This window comes from Malus domestica, chromosome 15 (assembly GCF_042453785.1).
Source record: "Malus domestica chromosome 15, GDT2T_hap1".
In the NCBI taxonomy this organism is placed as follows: domain Eukaryota; kingdom Viridiplantae; phylum Streptophyta; class Magnoliopsida; order Rosales; family Rosaceae; genus Malus; species Malus domestica.
This window is the reverse complement of record NC_091675.1, coordinates 28,126,543-28,151,685: the sequence shown is the minus strand read 5'-3', so window position 1 is coordinate 28,151,685 and position 25,143 is coordinate 28,126,543. Positions and strand designations below refer to the sequence as shown.

General features: G+C 36.1%; 1 long non-coding RNA gene across 5 annotated transcripts in view; it reads right to left on the bottom strand.

Moving 5' to 3' along the window:
- LOC139192166 (uncharacterized) overlaps positions 1-24,574 on the bottom strand; it is a 35,411-nt gene extending 10,837 nt beyond the window's left edge. For 2 of the 5 annotated variants that reach the window (XR_011576094.1, XR_011576095.1), the window contains exons 1-4: positions 24,239-24,552; positions 23,320-23,371; positions 7,433-7,494; positions 6,695-6,797 (exon numbers count right to left, since the gene is read on the bottom strand). This is a non-coding gene — a long non-coding RNA (uncharacterized lncRNA). Of the gene's footprint in view, positions 1-1,434; positions 1,647-6,062; positions 6,383-6,636; positions 6,798-7,432; positions 7,495-23,319; positions 23,372-24,238 lie in introns of those variants that run through there. The other 3 variants (XR_011576093.1, XR_011576096.1, XR_011576092.1) reach the window with 3 other exon arrangements.
- Between the last annotated feature and the right edge of the window lie 569 nt (positions 24,575-25,143).

Below are 25,143 nucleotides of genomic sequence, written 5' to 3'. Positions count from 1 at the left end.
TTCTATGCTGCGAATGGTTATGATGTACAACCCATTCGGCAAACGTTCCAACTTCTCGTGAATATGCTTCTGGCCATATTCATATGAAGTGATACAAAGAAATTGAAAACCATGATCTTCAGTGGTTTCAAGATGATATTGATTATCTCGAATATCTCTAAAACTCAGCAACGTTCTTCCAGAACGTGGAGAATATAGTGCCTCCTTAATGATCATAATTGTACCATTAGACAACATGATACGTGCCTTTCCGTATCCTTTAATCAGGTTGGATGAGCTTGAGAGAGTTGTCAAAAGAGCTTTCTTAGGTATGAAGTTAGTAAAATAGTGGCATTCACGCAAGATGGTGTGCGTGGTTGCACTATCTGCCAGACAACTAACTTCCCCACTAGACATACCTAGAAATAAATTGATTGAATTGGTCACATGTATAAATATAAATCCATTGATTCAATTAAGCAATTTGAGAAAATAATATCCATTCAAATAACAATCCATAATTCAAAACAAACCAAAACCAAACAAATTATTCCAAATACTTAGAAAAATTGTTCAAAATTAAACCATAAACCTAGCAAAATAGGGGGGGTAGGGCCGACCACTCCTAGTGGGTTTTTCCACTAGGGGTAAACACCCTAAATACATGTCTAATTTATTCATCCATAGGTGCTGACGCCACCTGGGAATCCGATATCTCTAATGATGTAGTTGCATATTCCGGATGATCCACATGTGCAAAGTTAGACTCACGACAAGAATGATACTTGGCAATTGCCTCAGGGGAAGCTCGGCATACGCGTGACCAATGATCCTTTGATCCACAGCGATAGCACATGTCTAGTTCAGTAGAAGCGGTCTGAACGGGAGCTTTGCCCTTGTTCTTAAAGTTTGGGACCTTAGGGGCGAGTGATGAACGCTGTTGGGTCGTAATTTTTCCCTTAGGTGGGACACTTGGGGCCCGTGGTTGGGCTTGCCACCCATTGCCACGGCCACAACGATTCTTTAATCGTTTGTGGCTGCTAGAATAAATCGCATGCGCTTCAGGCGTAGCGTTCGAGCCAGTGGGTCAAGCTTGATGATTCTTCATCAAAAGCCTGTTCTGCTTTTCAGCAAGAAGTAAAACAGAGATCAAATCCGAAAACTTGATGAATTTCTATGCTCTATATTGTTGTTGCAGGACAATATTGGTGGCATGGAAGGTCTAATAGGTATTCTCTAGGAAATCTAATTCGGTTAGTTCCACTTTGCAGAATTTCAACAGAGAACGGATTCTACAAACTTCAGAGTTGTATTCATTTATTGACTTAAAGTCCTGGAAGCAAAGGTGCAGCCAGTCGTGTCTTGCTTTAGGCAAGTATATGTCTTTCTGGTGATCGAAACAGTCAGCCAGAGCAAGCCAGAGGGTGCGTGGGTCCTCCTCAACGAGATACTCAGTCTGCAGTGCATCATGAATGTGTCTTCAGATGAAGATCATTGCAGTAGCCTTCTGAACTTTATCAACAGGTTTGTCGGCGATAAGTGTCTCGATGGTGGCTCTAATACCCTTTGCAATGAGATGGAGCTTCACGTCTTGAACCCACTTCAGATAGTTTCTTCTAGAGACTTCTAGAGCGGAGAAATCGAGCTTGTTCAAGTTCGACATGTCCCTAAAATGAAGGGAGAAAACATGATTAGTCATATGGTAAGCCATAGACAGATATTGTAGGACATACAGGTTATATAGACATGTAGTGGTTTAATTTATGCAGGTTTCATATGGTATGTTTTGAATGAAAACTTTTGGTTTCAAAGGCACTAAATTTGAAACTATAGGTTCAATTTAGTTTTATGAACAATTAGTTCATAATGAGAGGTTCCTGCAAGAAACACAGAATGCAATATACTAACTAAGTGTAGTGGATTTGAGTTGTCTTCGGGAACTCAAGTGTGAGAGCTTCGTTACTACGAAAGTATGTGACGGTTTAAAGTATAAAAATAAATTATTGAATCGTTAATGTCCAAAAGTGATATTCAGGTCAATAATTTTGGATTCATTATCAGATTAATGGACCGCATGTCACTTTTAATTAATTTAATAAATCGGGCCATACGAGGTCGATTGTAGAAGTAAAATAATATTAACATAGGGGTTAAATTATTTTAGAATGCTAAAATGATAGCATTTGGTCGAAAAATATGCCCTAAAAAATAACTTGGCCATGGGTGGAGACACGGCCCAAGGGATTAAGGGGTGGGCTACAGGCCACGCGGGGAGGGTGAGAAACCCTCAATCGAAGCTGGGTTTCATATATGGGCCAAGGGGGGCCACGATGCAGGTCCAATAAGGCTGGCTTGTTTGTTGTTGCGCAGGGAAGCCCAGCCACAAGGCTGGCGTTAGTGTGCAGGCTGCAGAGACCAATGCCTAGTCATGTAGGCTGGTTGCATGGCTATGGGCCATGGTGCAGGGATGAAGGCTGTAAGTCCATCCATTAGGATCAATTTTGCATAGTGATGGTGCGATGGTGTGCCGCACCATGTCTTAATTCCCTTTTTTTTTTTTTCAAATCCTTTAGGGTTTAGGAAAACCCTAAACATGCTTCTAATTTAATTTTATGCTTTGACTCACAAATTCCACATAACAATTTAATTGTGCGATGCATGAAATAAATATATATATTGACAAATATATGAACATATATAATATATATATCGAAAGGAAAATATAAACATAGAGGGGTTCATGCATCATGGGGAATGTTTTCATACATCGTGGACGTTTCAAATATCTTCTTTTATTTTAAGCGTACTTGATTAGCAGAAATCGAATAAGCCTTTGAATTTGGTGGATGATAGCCTCCTACAACGATGCGTCAATTCCTTAGCTTCTGGCAAGAGCGTGCTGATAACGTGTTGTAGGCCTATTTGATTGAGCGATCTAGGGTTAGAGAGAGAAATGGGTGCGGCAAGCTTTAGGGAGAAGAGAGATTGATTTAATTGTGAGGTGTGTTTGATTCACCCCATTGTGCCTTTATTTATAGTAGTAGGAAGGGTAAAACCTTTCCCTTTAGGATTACAACATTTAATAGGTAATCTAGTCCTAATAGGAATATAAGATAAATTCCCAGATTCCCTAGGATTTACACAATCACATTCCTATTCTAAATATAACTGCAACAATATATATATATATATATATATATATTGTATATGCTCATATATTTGTCAATTTATATATTTGTTTCATGCATTACAAAATTAAATTGCTAAGTGGAATTTGTGAGTCAAAGCATATAAAATAAATTACAAGCAATTTAAGGTTTCTTAAACCCTAGGGATATTGAATTTTTTTGTTTTTTTGTTTTTTTTGCATTGGGCACTGTGCGGCACCACCGCCGCATCATCCATCGTGGCACCATGGACCACCGATGGCGTAAAGCCCAGTCAAGTGGATCACATAACAGCAGCCTTTGGGCTTGCTGCGCTGACCCAAACAACCCAGGCCTTAGGTCTGCTTAGCTCTATAAGACCTGAAGTCCTTTAAGCCCAACCAAGAAAGCCTGCAGCCTTCTTGGCTCATTGTCCTATGGTTTAAAGCCTGCCTGAAGCATCATGTAGCCCATTAGACTGTGTCACGAGCCTCAGCCCGCTTCCCGCAGCTTTGTCCGGTGGGTTGAGGCCTGCCCTGACCCAGACCAGCCTCGGTTGGGCTCTCTATGCGAACCCAAGGCCAACAATTTGCTGGGCCTGACCCGTGCCCCCCTTGACCCACATAAGCCAGGAGTCTCCTGCTGGGCTTCAAAACCTTCGGCCTGTGGCTTGCAGCCACTTGTGGGTTACTTTTACAGCCATCCCGAGCCTAAACATTTTTTTGGGCTATGATTTTTTGACCCATTACTATTATTTAGCATTTTAAATAATTTTAACCCAAATGTTACTATTATTGTTGCTTCCACGATCGACCCCGTTTGGTCCCGATCTATTGAATTAATTAAAAATGACCCGCAGTCCATTAATCTGATAATGAATCCAACATTATTGACCTGAAGATCAGTTTTGGACATTAGCGATTCAATAATTTATTTTCATACTTCAAACTGTTGACATACTTTAGTAGTAACGAAGCTCTTACACTTAAGTTCTCGAAGAAACTCAAACCCACTATACTTAAGTTAGCATATTGCATTTTGTGTTTCTTGCAGGAACCTCTCCTTATGAACTAATCGTTCACAAAAACTAAATTGAACCTGTAGTTTCATATTTAGTTCCTTTGAAACCTGAACTTTTCATTCAAAACAAACCACATGAAACCTGTAGTTTTCATGCTTAAATTAAACCAATACATGTTTATAGAACCCGTATGTTCTACAATATATGTTTATGGATTACCTTATGACTAATCATGTTTTTGTCCCTCCGTTTTAGGGACATGTTGAACTTGAACAAGCTCGATTTCACCGCTCTAGATGTTCAACCGAACTAAATATGGCTCTAGTTTGTCAACCAAACTAAATATGGCTCCAGTTTGTCAACCAATTGATGTTCAACCGAACATAATATGTGTTGAGGAAGGGTTATTGAAGCAATTTGGGGGCATTTGTTTGCCCTCACTAAATGGGACTGGACTGGACTAGCTGTTAGTCCAATACTGTGTTTGTTTCATGCTGGGATTAACATTAATGAGACTTAAGAGGACTTGCATGGACAAAACCCTTCACTCAGAGGTCTTAGCGAGACCCCCCCAATAACCATGAGACTGCTAAGACCTTCACTGCGTCTTCGTCTTCTCACGTTCCTTTCCTCGTCATCCTTCATCTCCTCTCTTTGCTCGCTTTGTTTGCTCGAGTTACCAACATCGTCAACACTCGCCAACCCAGAATCGCATCGTCTGCTTGTTTCGAATCTGTCAGAACCCAGAACCCGTCACATTCTCTCCCTGGTCTCGCCGTCGTTTGATTCACTCCGATTCGAATCGCAAAACCCATACCCGAAAGCCAGTAGACAGAGCCCAGATTTGCTGAAATTGCAACCCACATGCAAATCGCGAAACCTAGATTCCATCGCAAATCCCAGACTCGAATTGCAAAACCAAATTCGTTAGAAGTTCTGCACATCTTTCAATCACCAAACACAGATTTGCGCATAACAACTTTTCAAGAATAAAAAAGGAGAAAAACAATGAGAGCTTTCATTCAATCAAGATGGTTTTCTGTAAAAGGGAAAGGGATAGAGAGAGAGAGAGAGAGAGAGATTTGGTTTTCAGGAAAAGAGGAAATGGATAGAGAGGGAGAGAGTATGGAAAAACTCCAAAAAGGATAAAAGAAGAGGGAGAGCTCTGGTTCTCGAGAGAGTCTGGAAAAAGGAAGAGTGTTCGGTAAAAAATGAAAAGGAATAGGAAAAAGAAAAAGGAAATAAATAAATATTATTTTTCTTGTTAGTCCAACACTGCATCAAACGTTTCACTAAACTAGTCCAGCTTAGTCTAGTCTAAGGCAGTCCAGCTTAGTCCCTGAAGCTAGTCCAGTCCGAGACAATCCGGTGCAACAAACGCACCCTTAGTGTTTTTCCTCAGGATTTGAAAAGGTTTATCATAGACTGAGGGTTTCGGGTAGAGCGTTTGTTTGTATGTTTATGTGTTGAGTTGGAAGTCTTTTCTACGTTGCAAACCTTCATGTACTTATAGTGAACTAATTCTTTGATACTCAAGTTTGCCAAGTGATAAAATTATGATAATATTCCAATTTCTCGACATATTCTTTGAATATACTCAAAATTATTCTTGGTCAAAACTCTATCGATGAGTGTCGCCTTCTTTGCTTGAACTAGAATTCAGAACCTAGGCTCGTTTGAGGATCAATTTAGATCTCATCCAAAACCAATCTTGACCAATCCAAGCTGATGTAATACATTTAGGAAATTTTCAAACAACACATTGAGAGATGTCATTTCAAAGCCCTTTGTTTACAGCTCGTGTTGTGTCTAGGATTGGAATGAATTCAGTAACTCATAAAATTCAAGGTATAATGAAAGTAGATGTGAATGATTTATATTTTGACAGAATTAGATGGGGGATTGACACGAATGAATTGTGAGAACCTGTATTTTAATCTTATCTACATATCAACTTAAGCTTTGTTTAGTATATTAATATTTATACTACTTCTAGTTAGATTTATTAATACATTTTAGTATAAAAGTATTTTTGCAATATCACTATTAGAAAAGATCTTTGCTGCCACTATTTCCTAATATTATGACACCTCCAGCTTAACTCTATGAATTATCACCAATTCAGCTGTCATGTTATTAGTCCCTTAACTCCATAAGTTGACACCTCCACCTTCCACACCATCTTTTACAAAGCCACTTGTTAAACCCAAGTTATTTATCTCATGCACAATGGCACCTGGAAGCCATTTGCAGATATCATTCATCAAATGCATTCTTATCTCATATTAACTGCCATAAAACACTAATTATGCCGGCTTTATGTCCCTATAAACAGGAGCTAAGCTCTATTTAATTTTCCAACATGAGCCAGCATGCAGTGCATGCTCTCTGGAGCTCATGTAGTGTGTATATGTGTGTATTATGTATGTGTGTGTGTATAGTTTATACTAGAAATAGTACCAGCGTGTTGCTGTGGGATTAAAAAGCATATGAAAAAAATATGTTCCAAAGGAATAAAAGATTGTTACAGAAGATTAATGTTATTTACACTAAAAATGCTTCAGCTGTTGGAAAGAGTTTTTACATGAGGTGGAGAAATTGGGTGAATCAAGCTCTGAGAATTCTTCGAATCACATTATCAATAGCATGAGCTGTGAGTGATTGGTTGCGCAAGAAAAGTTAGCAACATAGAGTGAGTATTTTGTATGAAACTATTAATTGGAATCACTTTATGGAAATATGAAACTTTATTCAAGTTGTAAAAAATAAGACCAAAGCAAATACTAAAAAATTGAACTTAACAATTCCAGTAGTTTAAATCACTTATGCTAAACCTTTAGCGTAGACAGCCATGCAACACAAATACAACCAGGTTAAAATCCACGTTGTCAAACTCTACGAAAAACCAACATAAATATTATTCAGCAACAAATTCATTGACATGTGAAGTAACAAAAATGGACAACCACCATCAAACATGGTTTCACCTCTGTTTCTAATTTCTAACAAAAATAAACAAAGGAAAAAAAATAAAAGCTTCAAGCACATCAGCTCATGGAGGATATAACGATATGATCTGATTAATTTATATTGCTTCACAAAAATAAAACACACCAAAAATGACATAAATGAAAAGTATAATATTAACTCGCTTTTATGTGCCAGAAAATTTTAAAGGACCATACAAATAGCATCATATATATGTGTGTGTGTGTAAATAATTATCAATATGATTAATGAAGATTTGTAAATTCTAAATTTGTCACTGCTTGGTGGCCTGACTCACCATTGTTTTTTCTATTTCAGCAAGAGCACTTTGTAGCTTATATAAACTGCTTTGGCAATAATCTGTAATAAAAAATGTAGTTACAAATCAGATACACAAAACACCTTTTTTCTTTTTATTTTTCTTTTATTTTTTGCATTCAAACCATTGCATAACTGAGAAAGCTGTATTTTTCTCATATTAATAAACACTGGAAGTTTTTGTTACAATTTTGTTTCTTTGAGCTGTTCAAGGTTAATTTCCTCTCTGTTTTTCAAGCTTGACAAAATTAGCAAAACATAAACAACAATGATGCGTAAAATAAGTTAACACACAAATTAAACCCTCTTTTTGACAATTGTAGTATAGATGTAAGTAGGGTATCGTTCTAGGCCGGGGATTAGGAGGGATTGCTAATCTATTCTAAATTAATTTAAAAATATTAAATAAGACTCAAGGACACAAAACTAGGCTAAAAACTCTAATAACTTGAAACACACTTATAATGACTCAAAATAATGGAAACACTCAAATTAGACACTAGGAACTGAAATGGACGGAAATTGAATTAAAAGACTAACAACAAAGAAAACTAACTAAATAATATAATTTAATAATGGATGGGTGTTTGGTTTTGATGAAAAGTAAATTAAACTTAATTAAATTACAGAATTGACAAAAACATAAAATTAAGGTAAAATGATAAATGACGGATTAGCTAGAGGGTTTTTCTCCACACATGACACATATGCAACCTAAATTGATTTTCAATTGTTCTTTCAATAAGTTGTGAATTTCAACACTTCAGATTAACCGTGAATAGCACTTTTTTAATCTTCAAGTTTTCCTTAAGTTATTGAATTGGACGGGAAAACGCATACAACAATTCAAAACATTCTTCAAAAGTCCCCTACGTGAAAAGCACAATAGAGATACAATCAAAGATCATTAAACTTTGTGAAAACTATAAGCATTGACGAGGCATTCGTAACTATGAAAAGCATGATACTCTTGCCAAGAATTTACTTAACGTGATTGTGACTAGCAACCTTTACTACTTGTGAAAATAAGTTCATAACGATTAGGTGAAATTCACTTATATTCTAGCATCAAATTCATGCATGTAAATTAAGCGTGCACTCTCAACCAACATACACAAATCAGTTTTTATACGAACGGATAAGTAAATTGAAATCACAACTTATGAAATCACAACCGAAGGTAATCAATTCATATTACAAATATATTCATGGCTTTGAATTAACCTCTAGCCAAAATAAATTTAATTACACATTATTAAAACAAAAATAAAATAGAAGTTTGAAAAAATTAAACCGAAAGAAGGTGATCTGTTGCTTTCGTGCCCACGCTGCCAAGGGTAGCTTTCTGTGCCGTTGGTTTCTCGTTCCTGCGCCTGCCGTTCTCTCCCCTCGCGCTGATTTCTTCTCGCTGACCCCGTGCTGCCCAAGGCAGCCTCCTTATTTCTCTCTTTCCTGCGTCTCTGCGAGCTGCCCAAAGGCAGCTCCCTTCTCCTGCTCCCAGCCCCCGCTTTCTGCTGTATCTCCTCACTTTTATTCCTCTTCTAAGTGCCCTTTGCGCCTCCTCCATCTTTATTTTCTTATTCTATTTCCTCTCTCCCACCAGTCTGCCCGTGTCCTCCTCTTATTCTTCTTTTAATTTTTTTATTCCTTCTTTTCTTTTTTTATTCCTCCATCATTCCATTCTTTATTCCTTTTCTTTTGTTTTTGCCGTCCAACACTCTCCTATATTTCCCTTTTGTTATTCTTCTCCATCATTCCATGTCTCCCACTTCTTTGTCATTTTTTTTCATTTTATTCTCCCTTTTTCCAGCTGCAAAGCAGCTTCTTCTTTTTATTTTTTTATTCTTTCCGTTTTCTCCCTCCTTTCACGCCTGCCTTCTTTCCCTCTCCCAATTATCCTGCTGTCCTCATTATTATTTTTCCTTCTTTTTGTTCTCTTTTTGCTGATCTCTCTTAGCTTTCTTTCTTCTCCTAGAAACACAATAAATCAAAAGTATCATAAATACTTAAAACTTCCAACTAAATTAGACAAGAAAAGAAATATAAAAGGATGAAATATATAGTTTAAATATTGGTTTATCATTTATCGTCACAATGGATTAGCAATATTGTAATTTAAATTTGCTTTTGACGAATTTATTACATAAAATTTCACTTGTTCTATTTTTATTTTCTTTGCATAACAAATCCTATAAACATAAAAATAACGTAAATAACTCAAAAATATAAGGAACTAACTAAGAAAAGACGAGTGAATTCGAAGTAAAAATATATATAAATATGATCCGATCAAATACCCCCACACTTAACTTTTGCTAGTCCTCGAGCAAAACCAAGAAAACTAGAAAAAGTACTAACATGAAAAACATTAGTTTCCCCCTATGTGACCCTCATAGAATTTCATTCAAGAAAACAAATCATCAAGAACCATAGCTAGCATCAAGGAACTAATCCAAGTTCATCTTCCTTATTCAAATATTAGCAGTAATCTTTGAATCATCCTTGAAGTGTAGTGTGTGAGATAGCCATACTAATGCAATTTCAAAATTTTTATATTTTTAAAATCATCATATGCAAACTAGCGACATTCTCACGGGATATGCACTCAATCACACATGTGTTTAGTTTTAATATGTTTCACTCAAAGAATCAAATGTGAAATTTCTACCATAAGCTTGCATAAGGATCACTTCTCCACAGTCATAATTGCAAAACTTAAATCAAGAGGACTTTTATTGGATGTAATGAGGCTTAGGGATAGGGTTATTGAAACGAAAGAATAGGAAAACACAAGTTCCAAGCTACATTGCAAGCAATTCTTTTCTTTAGATTTATAAGAACTCAAGCTCTCCAATGATTCTTCTGACATCTCCAACCACACCCTTAAACTGAAACTTTAAACTTTTTATTTTCTTTGTATACAATCTTTCTTTTTTCTTTTTTTTTTTTTTTTTTTTTTTTTTTTTTTTTTAATCACAAACATGAAATACCCCCACACTTATTCTTTTGCCAAACATCTTCACAGTATTTCACAAACGTTTCTCATAAGACAATTTCGCATTGCTCACTTGGAAAGGGTAAGGAAAAAATGTTTCAGGCATAAGGGTAGACATATCTGGTGATAAGAAATAAAAGGCTCAACATACACGGCTCAAATTGGCAATCTAATGATATCATTTTTCTTTGGGAAACATAGTTATTTGGGCCATAGTGGTAAACCTAATGCCTCTATCATTTCCAAGTTCATGCAATCAATGACAAACATTTCGAAAGATCGTTACGCAAGTTCTAGAGATGTATCTCACATAAGTTCATCACACATGAAAGAATAGGAGTGTATGAAAAATGCACACACTTTCAATAGGCTCAAAAACTCACATAGGATGTATATGGTCACTAAATTCACATATGAAGCTTTAAGTCATACTTTAGTTTCACATTAACAAGGCTATGTGCATTTGGTTTTTCAAAGATGATCAAACATGTACAAAACTAACAAGAGAATTAGGAATTTCACAAAACACATGTTAACTAAGTTCTTGATGATCATGGTTCAAATTTGATCCAATTATATCATTGGGTCGGGAAACTAACAAAAAAAAACAAAAATCTAATTCAAAACAATAAGGGAAACAAGACAATATTTTTGGATTTTTTAAATTTTCCGATTTTTTATTTTATTTTATTTTATTTTATTTTAAGAAAACAAAAACTAACAACACAGAAACAAATGAAATTCTAGAGATTTCTACCCCCACACTTAAACTTGACATTGTCCCCAATGTCAGAAAACACTATAATGCAAATAAAATTAAAAAAAAAATAAATAAATAAAATAAATAATAAGAAACAAAATAAAACAAGTGGACTGAAAACTTCCCTAATTTGCAGTAAAATCAAGCGATGACCCCCAAGATAAAATTCTGCAATCAACTTCAAGGGTGGAAATAACCAAAAGTTCCTGCAAAGAAAAGAAATAATTCAGTTAAGTAACGCAAGAAAATAAAATAATAATAAAAAATAAATAAATAAAAAAATTTGCAAACGAAAAATTGAAAATCACGATAAAAGACAATGAAAAGAACTAATAAGTAGTCATTGGTCGTGCTTGTTGATTTTCCACAGCGTTCCTCTTGAACAGGGTGACACTTAGCTTTTTACTTGCAAGTGATGATTTTATGCTATTGTACGGCGAAGCTTTGTTCTTTGGTTATGTTGCAGTTCCTTATTTGTTCTCCAAGCAGATGTGGCAGCTTCTCTAGTTCTTCAGTTCGGACTCCTTGTGCTGGGTTGATTGTACGAGCTGCATTCTTCTCTGCTTGTTTCTTCAGCACGGCGGGCAGGCATGAGGTAGAGGTATTGGTCTGTTTCTTTCTTCAATCTTACCAAGTGCCCACCTCTTGCTTTCTTTCTCCCTGTCCCTAGCTGAATTGTCTCCACATGCTTCGAGGTATCATTTTCACTTCCCTTACTGTCCCCCAGGCAGATGTGGTAGACGAAGAGAAAGCATAAAATGATGAAGATGAGTACTCGAGAGCAAGGCTAGGTAAGCAATCAGGAAGGGGTTCCAGGCAGTTGGCTCCAGATTGGAAGATTGATACCAAATGCTGGCTGATTGCTCTCTTTCTCCTTGTCGGAAAACAAAGACAAGGAGAAGGACATGGAGAAAGCATGATATGAGATACTCTTGCTTTCAACCTTTATGATATGAAATACTTTTGCTTTGAATGGGTTGTTCGCAGGAGTATCCCAAGGAATGAGGAACACAGAGTGACTCGAGAGGATTCTTTGGGAATGCATTTTCGGATATGAAGAAGTGTTGAAAGGGTGTGCTGAGAGAGTGTGCTTTTGCTGTGGAAGGCGAAGGTAGAAACTTATAGGACTTGTCTTCACAACCGGAACTGTTCTCTCACTCATTGTCGGCAGCCGGTGGATGGATGAATAGTACAAATTACGCGCTTTCTGACAAAGCTGCCCGTAATTTCCGCAAAGCTGCCAGTTGCATGTGACAAATGCTGACTAGGCAGAGAGAGACAGATGGTTGGAATCGGCACTTCGACAGACTGCCCGTGATTTTCGCAGAGCTGAGTTTGCGTGTGACGGGTGACAACACGTCTGGACGAATTGATCTTGCGAAATCCGGGGTTCGGCTCGTGGTTTCTGAGCAAGCCCAACTTTTAAGAAATGAACGCCTCTTTTGAGAAAAGAATCCGACTTTTGAGAACGGAAACTCCTCTTTTGAGAAAAGAATCCGGCTTTTGAGAAAGGTGCCCCGACTCTTCGATTTGCGAAAGGACGCCTCTTCAATTTCTGAGGAGCGCCTCTTTGATTTCTTCTTTTTATAGAGGCGTTAATTTTGTTCCACAACACACTTGAGCTCCCTCCTGTAAACACCCCCTCCTGTAAACTTCCAAAATCTTAATCAGTCCGACTCTCTTCTTTCTTCACCACCTTCAGAAAATGTCTGGCCCTTCCGATCGTCGTTTTGACTTGAACCGTGGTGAAGAGGCAGCTCCGCCTTCACCAGACAACATATGGCGCCCATCTTTCATATCCCCTACCAGTCCTCTTACCGTTGGGGATTCAGTGATGAAAAATGACATGACTGCTGCGGTGGTGGCCCGGAACCTTGTCACCCCCAGAGATAACAGACTGCTCGCTAGACGATCTGATGAATTGGCGGTTAAGGAGTCTCTGGCTCTTAGCGTGCAGTGTGCCGGTTCCGTGTCCAACATGGCCCAACGCCTATTTGCCCGAACCCGTCACGTTGAATCGCTGGTGGCTGAAATACAGAGTCTCAAAGAGGAGATTAAAGGATTCAAGCATGAAAATAAACAATTGCACAAGCTCGCACACAGCTATGCCACCAGCATGAAGAGGAAGATTGACCAGATGCAGGACACCGATGGTCAAATTTTACTTGATCATCGGAGGTTTGTGGGTTTGTTCCAACAACATCTGCCTTCGTCTTCTGGAGCGGCACCGCGTAGTGAAGCTCCAACTGATCAACCTCTGCTGCCTCCTCCTTCTGTGGCCCCGCCGACTGCTGAAGCCCCGCCTACTACTGAAGCACCACCCGACCAATGAATACTATTAGTTTACATCATTGTAAAATATTTGTACTTTTTTTTTTATCATTAATTTTAAATTTTATCTTTTTTTTTTATTTATTATATCATTTTTTTTTAATTTTTTTTAAATTTTTTTTTTATGTAAATTAAAGTAGAAAGACTTTGGTTAACCTTCCCCCATACTTAAACTAAATAACACAAACTCACAGAAATCAAACAAATAACACAACTAACTAAACAAAACAAAATGAAAGCAGTAAAGATAAGGGTGTAAAAATGCAAATCTGATTGGGTTAGCGATTCCAAAGTCTCCCTTCGTTGAATGCTTGGGTTGCCTCCCAAGAAGCGCTTGATTTAACGTCTTTAGCCGAACGCATCTTTCCTTTAAATTTCCCTCAGCTCCATTTGTGCCTAAAATCAAAGAAAGAAAAATAAATCAAATATCAAAAGTAAAATACACAAACACCAATATAAACATAAACAAAAACAAAAATAAAAGGATTAGCAAAGTTACTAATCCCCGGCAACGGCGCCAAAATTTGATGCGTAAAATAAGTTAACACACAAATTAAACCCTCTTTTTGACAATTGTAGTATAGATGTAAGTAGGGTATCGTTCTAGGCCGGGGATTAGGAGGGATTGCTAATCTATTCTAAATTAATTTAAAAATATTAAATAAGACTCAAGGACACAAAACTAGGCTAAAAACTCTAATAACTTGAAACACACTTATAATGACTCAAAATAATGGAAACACTCAAATTAGACACTAGGAACTGAAATGGACGGAAATTGAATTAAAAGACTAACAACAAAGAAAACTAACTAAATAATATAATTTAATAATGGATGGGTGTTTGGTTTTGATGAAAAGTAAATTAAACTTAATTAAATTACAGAATTGACAAAAACATAAAATTAAGGTAAAATGATAAATGACGGATTAGCTAGAGGGTTTTTCTCCACACATGACACATATGCAACCTAAATTGATTTTCAATTGTTCTTTCAATAAGTTGTGAATTTCAACACTTCAGATTAACCGTGAATAGCACTTTTTTAATCTTCAAGTTTTCCTTAAGTTATTGAATTGGACGGGAAAACGCATACAACAATTCAAAACATTCTTCAAAAGTCCCCTACGTGAAAAGCACAATAGAGATACAATCAAAGATCATTAAACTTTGTGAAAACTATAAGCATTGACGAGGCATTCGTAACTATGAAAAGCATGATACTCTTGCCAAGAATTTACTTAACGTGATTGTGACTAGCAACCTTTACTACTTGTGAAAATAAGTTCATAACGATTAGGTGAAATTCACTTATATTCTAGCATCAAATTCATGCATGTAAATTAAGCGTGCACTCTCAACCAACATACACAAATCAGTTTTTATACGAACGGATAAGTAAATTGAAATCACAACTTATGAAATCACAACCGAAGGTAATCAATTCATATTACAAATATATTCATGGCTTTGAATTAACCTCTAGCCAAAATAAATTTAATTACACATTATTAAAACAAAAATAAAATAGAAGTTTGAAAAAATTAAACCGAAAGAAGGTGATCTGTTGCTTTCGTGCCCACGCTGCCAAGGGTAGCTTTCTGTGCCGTTGGTTTCTCGTTCCTGCGCCTGCCGTTCTCTCCCCTCGCGCTGATTTCTTCTCGCTGACCCCGTGCTGCCCAAGGCAGCCTCCTTATTTCTCTCTTTCCTGCGTCTCTGCGAGCTGCCCAAAGGCAGCTCCCTTCTCCTGCTCCCAGCCCCCGCTTTCTGCTGTGTCTCCTCACTTTTATTCCTCTTCTAAGTGCCCTTTGCGCCTCCTCCATCTTTATTTTCTTATTCTATTTCCTCTCTCCCACCAGTCTGCCCGTGTCCTCCTCTTATTCTTCTTTTAATTTTTTTATTCCTTCTTTTCTTTTTTTATTCCTCCATCATTCCATTCTTTATTCCTTTTCTTTTGTTTTTGCCGTCCAACACTCTCCTATATTTCCCTTTTGTTATTCTTCTCCATCATTCCATGTCTCCCACTTCTTTGTCATTTTTTTTCATTTTATTCTCCCTTTTTCCAGCTGCAAAGCAGCTTCTTCTTTTTATTTTTTTATTCTTTCCGTTTTCTCCCTCCTTTCACGCCTGCCTTCTTTCCCTCTCCCAATTATCCTGATGTCCTCATTATTATTTTTCCTTCTTTTTGTTCTCTTTTTGCTGATCTCTCTTAGCTTTCTTTCTTCTCCTAGAAACACAATAAATCAAAAGTATCATAAATACTTAAAACTTCCAACTAAATTAGACAAGAAAAGAAATATAAAAGGATGAAATATATAGTTTAAATATTGGTTTATCATTTATCGTCACAATGGATTAGCAATATTGTAATTTAAATTTGCTTTTGACGAATTTATTACATAAAATTTCACTTGTTCTATTTTTATTTTCTTTGCATAACAAATCCTATAAACATAAAAATAACGTAAATAACTCAAAAATATAAGGAACTAACTAAGAAAAGACGAGTGAATTCGAAGTAAAAATATATATAAATATGATCCGATCAAATACCCCCACACTTTACTTTTGCTAGTCCTCGAGCAAAACCAAGAAAACTAGAAAAAGTACTAACATGAAAAACATTAGTTTCCCCCTATGTGACCCTCATAGAATTTCATTCAAGAAAACAAATCATCAAGAACCATAGCTAGCATCAAGGAACTAATCCAAGTTCATCTTCCTTATTCAAATATTAGCAGTAATCTTTGAATCATCCTTGAAGTGTAGTGTGTGAGATAGCCATACTAATGCAATTTCAAAATTTTTATATTTTTAAAATCATCATATGCAAACTAGCGACATTCTCACGGGATATGCACTCAATCACACATGTGTTTAGTTTTAATATGTTTCACTCAAAGAATCAAATGTGAAATTTCTACCATAAGCTTGCATAAGGATCACTTCTCCACAGTCATAATTGCAAAACTTAAATCAAGAGGACTTTTATTGGATGTAATGAGGCTTAGGGATAGGGTTATTGAAACGAAAGAATAGGAAAACACAAGTTCCAAGCTACATTGCAAGCAATTCTTTTCTTTAGATTTATAAGAACTCAAGCTCTCCAATGATTCTTCTGACATCTCCAACCACACCCTTAAACTGAAACTTTAAACTTTTTATTTTCTTTGTATACAATCTTTCTTTTTTCTTTTTTTTTTTTTTTTTTTTTTTTTTTTTTTTTTTTAATCACAAACATGAAATACCCCCACACTTATTCTTTTGCCAAACATCTTCACAGTATTTCACAAACGTTTCTCATAAGACAATTTCGCATTGCTCACTTGGAAAGGGTAAGGAAAAAATGTTTCAGGCATAAGGGTAGACATATCTGGTGATAAGAAATAAAAGGCTCAACATACACGGCTCAAATTGGCAATCTAATGATATCATTTTTCTTTGGGAAACATAGTTATTTGGGCCATAGTGGTAAACCTAATGCCTCTATCATTTCCAAGTTCATGCAATCAATGACAAACATTTCGAAAGATCGTTACGCAAGTTCTAGAGATGTATCTCACATAAGTTCATCACACATGAAAGAATAGGAGTGTATGAAAAATGCACACACTTTCAATAGGCTCAAAAACTCACATAGGATGTATATGGTCACTAAATTCACATATGAAGCTTTAAGTCATACTTTAGTTTCACATTAACAAGGCTATGTGCATTTGGTTTTTCAAAGATGATCAAACATGTACAAAACTAACAAGAGAATTAGGAATTTCACAAAACACATGTTAACTAAGTTCTTGATGATCATGGTTCAAATTTGATCCAATTATATCATTGGGTCGGGAAACTAACAAAAAAAAACAAAAATCTAATTCAAAACAATAAGGGAAACAAGACAATATTTTTGGATTTTTTAAATTTTCCGATTTTTTATTTTATTTTATTTTATTTTTTTTTAAGAAAACAAAAACTAACAACACAGAAACAAATGAAATTCTAGAGATTTCTACCCCCACACTTAAACTTGACATTGTCCCCAATGTCAGAAAACACTATAATGCAAATAAAATTAAAAAAAAAATAAATAAATAAAATAAATAATAAGAAACAAAATAAAACAAGTGGACTGAAAACTTCCCTAATTTGCAGTAAAATCAAGCGATGACCCCCAAGATAAAATTCTGCAATCAACTTCAAGGGTGGAAATAACCAAAAGTTCCTGCAAAGAAAAGAAATAATTCAGTTAAGTAACGCAAGAAAATAAAATAATAATAAAAAATAAATAAATAAAAAAATTTGCAAACGAAAAATTGAAAATCACGATAAAAGACAATGAAAAGAACTAATAAGTAGTCATTGGTCGTGCTTGTTGATTTTCCACAGCGTTCCTCTTGAACAGGGTGACACTTAGCTTTTTACTTGCAAGTGATGATTTTATGCTATTGTACGGCGAAGCTTTGTTCTTTGGTTATGTTGCAGTTCCTTATTTGTTCTCCAAGCAGATGTGGCAGCTTCTCTAGTTCTTCAGTTCGGACTCCTTGTGCTGGGTTGATTGTACGAGCTGCATTCTTCTCTGCTTGTTTCTTCAGCACGGCGGGCAGGCACGAGGTAGAGGTATTGGTCTGTTTCTTTCTTCAATCTTACCAAGTGCCCACCTCTTGCTTTCTTTCTCCCTGTCCCTAGCTGAATTGTCTCCACATGCTTCGAGGTATCATTTTCACTTCCCTTACTGTCCCCCAGGCAGATGTGGTAGACGAAGAGAAAGCATAAAATGATGAAGATGAGTACTCGAGAGCAAGGCTAGGTAAGCAATCAGGAAGGGGTTCCAGGCAGTTGGCTCCAGATTGGAAGATTGATACCAAATGCTGGCTGATTGCTCTCTTTCTCCTTGTCGGAAAACAAAGACAAGGAGAAGGACATGGAGAAAGCATGATATGAGATACTCTTGCTTTCAACCTTTATGATATGAAATACTTTTGCTTTGAATGGGTTGTTCGCAGGAGTATCCCAAGGAATGAGGAACACAGAGTGACTCGAGAGGATTCTTTGGGAATGCATTTTCGGATATGAAGAAGTGTTGAAAGGGTGTGCTGAGAGAGTGTGCTTTTGCTGTGGAAGGCGAAGGTAGAAACTTATAGGACTTGTCTTCACAACCGGAACTGTTCTCTCACTCATTGTCGGCAGCCGGTGGATGGATGAATAGTACAAATTACGCGCTTTCTGACAAAGCTGCCCGTAATTTCCGCAAAGCTGCCAGTTGCATGTGACAAATGCTGACTAGGCAGAGAGAGACAGATGGTTGGAATCGGCACTTCGACAGACTGCCCGTGATTTTCGCAGAGCTGAGTTTGCGTGTGACGGGTGACAACACGTCTGAACGAATTGATCTTGCGAAATCCGGGGTTCGGCTCGTGGTTTCTGAGCAAGCCCAACTTTTAAGAAATGAACGCCTCTTTTGAGAAAAGAATCCGACTTTTGAGAACGGAAACTCCTCTTTTGAGAAAAGAATCCGGCTTTTGAGAAAGGTGCCCCGACTCTTCGATTTGCGAAAGGACGCCTCTTCAATTTCTGAGGAGCGCCTCTTTGATTTCTTCTTTTTATAGAGGCGTTAATTTTGTTCCACAACACACTTGAGCTCCCTCCTGTAAACACCCCCTCCTGTAAACTTCCAAAATCTTAATCAGTCCGACTCTCTTCTTTCTTCACCACCTTCAGAAAATGTCTGGCCCTTCCGATCGTCGTTTTGACTTGAACCGTGGTGAAGAGGCAGCTCCGCCTTCACCAGACAACATATGGCGCCCATCTTTCATATCCCCTACCGGTCCTCTTACCGTTGGGGATTCAGTGATGAAAAATGACATGACTGCTGCGGTGGTGGCCCGGAACCTTGTCACCCCCAGAGATAACAGACTGCTCGCTAGACGATCTGATGAATTGGCGGTTAAGGAGTCTCTGGCTCTTAGCATGCAGTGTGCCGGTTCCGTGTCCAACATGGCCCAACGCCTATTTGCCCGAACCCGTCACGTTGAATCGCTGGTGGCTGAAATACAGAGTCTCAAAGAGGAGATTAAAGGATTCAAGCATGAAAATAAACAATTGCACAAGCTCGCACACAGCTATGCCACCAGCATGAAGAGGAAGATTGACCAGATGCAGGACACCGATGGTCAAATTTTACTTGATCATCGGAGGTTTGTGGGTTTGTTCCAACAACATCTGCCTTCGTCTTCTGGAGCGGCACCGCGTAGTGAAGCTCCAACTGATCAACCTCTGCTGCCTCCTCCTTCTGTGGCCCCGCCGACTGCTGAAGCCCCGCCTACTACTGAAGCACCACCCGACCAATGAATATTATTAGTTTACCTCATTGTAAAATATTTGTACTTTTTTTTTTTATCATTAATTTTAAATTTTATCTTTTTTTTTTTATTTATTATATCATTTTTTTTTTAATTTTTTTTTAATTTTTTTTTTATGTAAATTAAAGTAGAAAGACTTTGGTTAACCTTCCCCCATACTTAAACTAAATAACACAAACTCACATAAATCAAACAAATAACACAACTAACTAAACAAAACAAAATGAAAGCAGTAAAGATAAGGGTGTAAAAATGCAAATCTGATTGGGTTAGCGATTCCAAAGTCTCCCTTCGTTGAATGCTTGGGTTGCCTCCCAAGAAGCGCTTGATTTAACGTCTTTAGCCGAACGCATCTTTCCTTTAAATTTCCCTCAGCTCCATTTGTGCCTAAAATCAAAGAAAGAAAAATAAATCAAATATCAAAAGTAAAATACACAAACACCAATATAAACATAAACAAAAACAAAAATAAAAGGATTAGCAAAGTTACTAATCCCCGGCAACGGCGCCAAAATTTGATGCGTAAAATAAGTTAACACACAAATTAAACCCTCTTTTTGACAATTGTAGTATAGATGTAAGTAGGGTATCGTTCTAGGCCGGGGATTAGGAGGGATTGCTAATCTATTCTAAATTAATTTAAAAATATTAAATAAGACTCAAGGACACAAAACTAGGCTAAAAACTCTAATAACTTGAAACACACTTATAATGACTCAAAATAATGGAAACACTCAAATTAGACACTAGGAACTGAAATGGACGGAAATTGAATTAAAAGACTAACAACAAAGAAAACTAACTAAATAATATAATTTAATAATGGATGGGTGTTTGGTTTTGATGAAAAGTAAATTAAACTTAATTAAATTACAGAATTGACAAAAACATAAAATTAAGGTAAAATGATAAATGACGGATTAGCTAGAGGGTTTTTCTCCACACATGACACATATGCAACCTAAATTGATTTTCAATTGTTCTTTCAATAAGTTGTGAATTTCAACACTTCAGATTAACCGTGAATAGCACTTTTTTAATCTTCAAGTTTTCCTTAAGTTATTGAATTGGACGGGAAAACGCATACAACAATTCAAAACATTCTTCAAAAGTCCCCTACGTGAAAAGCACAATAGAGATACAATCAAAGATCATTAAACTTTGTGAAAACTATAAGCATTGACGAGGCATTCGTAACTATGAAAAGCATGATACTCTTGCCAAGAATTTACTTAACGTGATTGTGACTAGCAACCTTTACTACTTGTGAAAATAAGTTCATAACGATTAGGTGAAATTCACTTATATTCTAGCATCAAATTCATGCATGTAAATTAAGCGTGCACTCTCAACCAACATACACAAATCAGTTTTTATACGAACGGATAAGTAAATTGAAATCACAACTTATGAAATCACAACCGAAGGTAATCAATTCATATTACAAATATATTCATGGCTTTGAATTAACCTCTAGCCAAAATAAATTTAATTACACATTATTAAAACAAAAATAAAATAGAAGTTTGAAAAAATTAAACCGAAAGAAGGTGATCTGTTGCTTTCGTGCCCACGCTGCCAAGGGTAGCTTTCTGTGCCGTTGGTTTCTCGTTCCTGCGCCTGCCGTTCTCTCCCCTCGCGCTGATTTCTTCTCGCTGACCCCGTGCTGCCCAAGGCAGCCTCCTTATTTCTCTCTTTCCTGCGTCTCTGCGAGCTGCCCAAAGGCAGCTCCCTTCTCCTGCTCCCAGCCCCCGCTTTCTGCTGTGTCTCCTCACTTTTATTCCTCTTCTAAGTGCCCTTTGCGCCTCCTCCATCTTTATTTTCTTATTCTATTTCCTCTCTCCCACCAGTCTGCCCGTGTCCTCCTCTTATTCTTCTTTTAATTTTTTTATTCCTTCTTTTCTTTTTTTATTCCTCCATCATTCCATTCTTTATTTCTTTTCTTTTGTTTTTGCCGTCCAACACTCTCCTATATTTCCCTTTTGTTATTCTTCTCCATCATTCCATGTCTCCCACTTCTTTGTCATTTTTTTTCATTTTATTCTCCCTTTTTCCAGCTGCAAAGCAGCTTCTTCTTTTTATTTTTTTATTCTTTCCGTTTTCTCCCTCCTTTCACGCCTGCCTTCTTTCCCTCTCCCAATTATCCTGCTGTCCTCATTATTATTTTTCCTTCTTTTTGTTCTCTTTTTGCTGATCTCTCTTAGCTTTCTTTCTTCTCCTAGAAACACAATAAATCAAAAGTATCATAAATACTTAAAACTTCCAACTAAATTAGACAAGAAAAGAAATATAAAAGGATGAAATATATAGTTTAAATATTGGTTTATCATTTATCGTCACAATGGATTAGCAATATTGTAATTTAAATTTGCTTTTGACGAATTTATTACATAAAATTTCACTTGTTCTATTTTTATTTTCTTTGCATAACAAATCCTATAAACATAAAAATAACGTAAATAACTCAAAAATATAAGGAACTAACTAAGAAAAGACGAGTGAATTCGAAGTAAAAATATATATAAATATGATCCGATCAAACAACACTCAATTGATTTCCACCCTATAACCAATCATATAATTCTGAACCCAGTATCTCTAGTTACTGACACAATTTACCTCCCTCTCTATTCTTCCTTCCTCCTTTAACCAAATAAAAACTCATTTGTGTCACTAAATAAAAACCTCAAATTTGTTTTTTCAAAGCTGCAACAACATCATTAAAAACACCATGTAATATAAATTAAAAAAAAACCAATCCAATTTAAGTCGAGAAGCAAATGACCAAACTTTCTTAATTTCTTCTTAAGCTATAACAATATAGCACATCCAAAACCACAAACAACAAAACAAAACACAAAAAATATGTTCAACTTAAATTTCTTTTTCTACCAGAAATTGAAAAACCCTGTGATTTATAGCCATGTCATCAACAGTACCACCACATCTTAATACCACCACATCTTAAATAAATGAATGACAATATACTGATTGAAACTTAACTAAGAAACACAAGCTTGAACACAAACCAAGACATAAGATACTGACCAAACTTTTTAGACGATGGAGCACACGCAGTTGGCTGATCAGGCCTACCTGGGTGATGTGCCTTGAGGTAAGATTGCTCAGGGATGTGTTCAAATAAGATTAAATTCCTATTCATAATTTTGGTATAAATGTAAATAGCGAATGTAGTATGATTTATTAAATTAAAATCTAGTGTTTCACTCACTCTCTTTCAAATATGCAACCAAATCAACCAAAAATCATATTTTTTTCTAGCAATAAAAAAATAAAAAAGATCAGACCTTTTAAACCCAGAATAAAACCCATTTACGTCTATCAGCTTTCTTCCAAACTAAAGATTCAAAATGGAGTAAAAGGAAAATAATGATTAACCAAGAAAAAAAAAAAGAATTGTATACCTGAGCAGTGATGTAGAGTGTATACGGATGAAGTATTTATTTTACATGAATACTGTAGGAAAATCGAAACCAAATGAGATTACATAGTAGAAAAAAAATGACGGGAAAATAGATTAAGAAAAGCAATTAAAAATAAACATAGAGGATGAATGATGTTGTCTAATGTACTTAATTTCTCTTATAAAATATAAGACAACTATATATATTTCTTGACCATATGAGGGAGCATCAAATTCGAATAAACTAACAAAGCTCTTAATTCTAAGTTGGTAATTTCATTGTTGTCAGTGTCAACTTGATGACAATATGCAATATCAATTTAATTCGATGGGCAATTTAATTTTGCAAATTAAAAAGAATTTAAGAATACTGAAAGTTACTAAACCCCATCACAACATCCCATAAGTAAATAACCAAAACCAAATGTAAATTGTACTTTTTTTATAGAGCATATCCAAAAGTAAATCCCATCTCTCTGAGCATCCAAACAGAGCATACCCAAAATACCGAAAAAGATTAAAATTTGGAAATCCCATTTCCTGTTTCTGAAAATTACACACAGATTGAACCCGGAAAATCCCAAGAGATTTGTCCTGTTTCTCAGTTTTATCAAAACCCGCAATAGATAGCAAATTACATGTAGGGATCCCAAACTGTACATGGAACCCAGATGTAGCTTTAAACCTATATTTTTCTGGGAACTATATATGGAATCCAGATTTTTCTGCTTCATAAAAAAAATTAATATAAGAATTTCTAAAATCATAAAGAAATCTGAGATGGAAGGAATTAAATGAAATACTGAAATCACATAAAAAGTTCAATGAAGAATTTTCCAAAACCCAGAATTTTAAACAAATTTTTTTTACAAAATCATGAAAGATTACTAAAAACCTAGAAATTTGAAGTAGACGTTTACCTGCAATAGGTCTAGAAGCTACTTGATGTGAAGAGCAACCGTTTGAGCCAACCTCGAGGCCGGCCGTTGCTGAAATCGTCGTCGTATGCCACTTTGTATTAAGTGAGTAACAGAGATAAAAGTGAGAGGAAAGAGAGAGAAGGAAGAAAGAAGAGTTGAGGAGGGTTTGGTTATGGTTGGCTTGTGATTTGAGAGTTTTGAGGTTGCAGTGAGAAAGCGCAGAGTGAGAGTGAAGAGAGAGGGAAGTGAGATGAAACATCCAGAAGGAAGAAAACTTTGTATAAACGAAATTGAGTCGGCGAAGACCCACGCGTCACCATTTTCTTCTCACAGCAAACAAATCGGCGAAGTTGAAATAACAAAAAAGAAGCAGGGGTGAAAATGGAAGAACACTGCTAATGAACAACGTTTTTTGTGTTGGGTTTTAGTATATGTATAATATGTATATAGAGAGAGATTAGGAAAAATAATAGTGGACTTATACATAGTGTTGGTTGTGATCAACTTTGTAGAGCTTGAAACTTGGGTTGGAATACAAAAAGGTTCTAGCTTTGGATTTGAGGTAGGTTTGTGATCGGATCATATTTATATATATTTTTACTTCGAATTCACTCGTCTTTTCTTAGTTAGTTCCTTATATTTTTGAGCTATTTACGTTATTTTTGTGTTTATAGGATTTATTATGCAAAGAAAATAAAAATAGAACAAGTGAAATTTTATGTAATAAATTCGTCAAAACTGTCTGTGTAGATCAGCTTTTAAATTAAATTAAAAAAAAATAATAATAATGATAAGTCATGATGATGTTTGAAACATCATCATGATTCATGTTTTGAAGGGAGAAGAAAATGCACGGCAAGAATAAAGAAAAGGAGGAGTGCAGGGCACGAGTGGAAAGCAGAAGG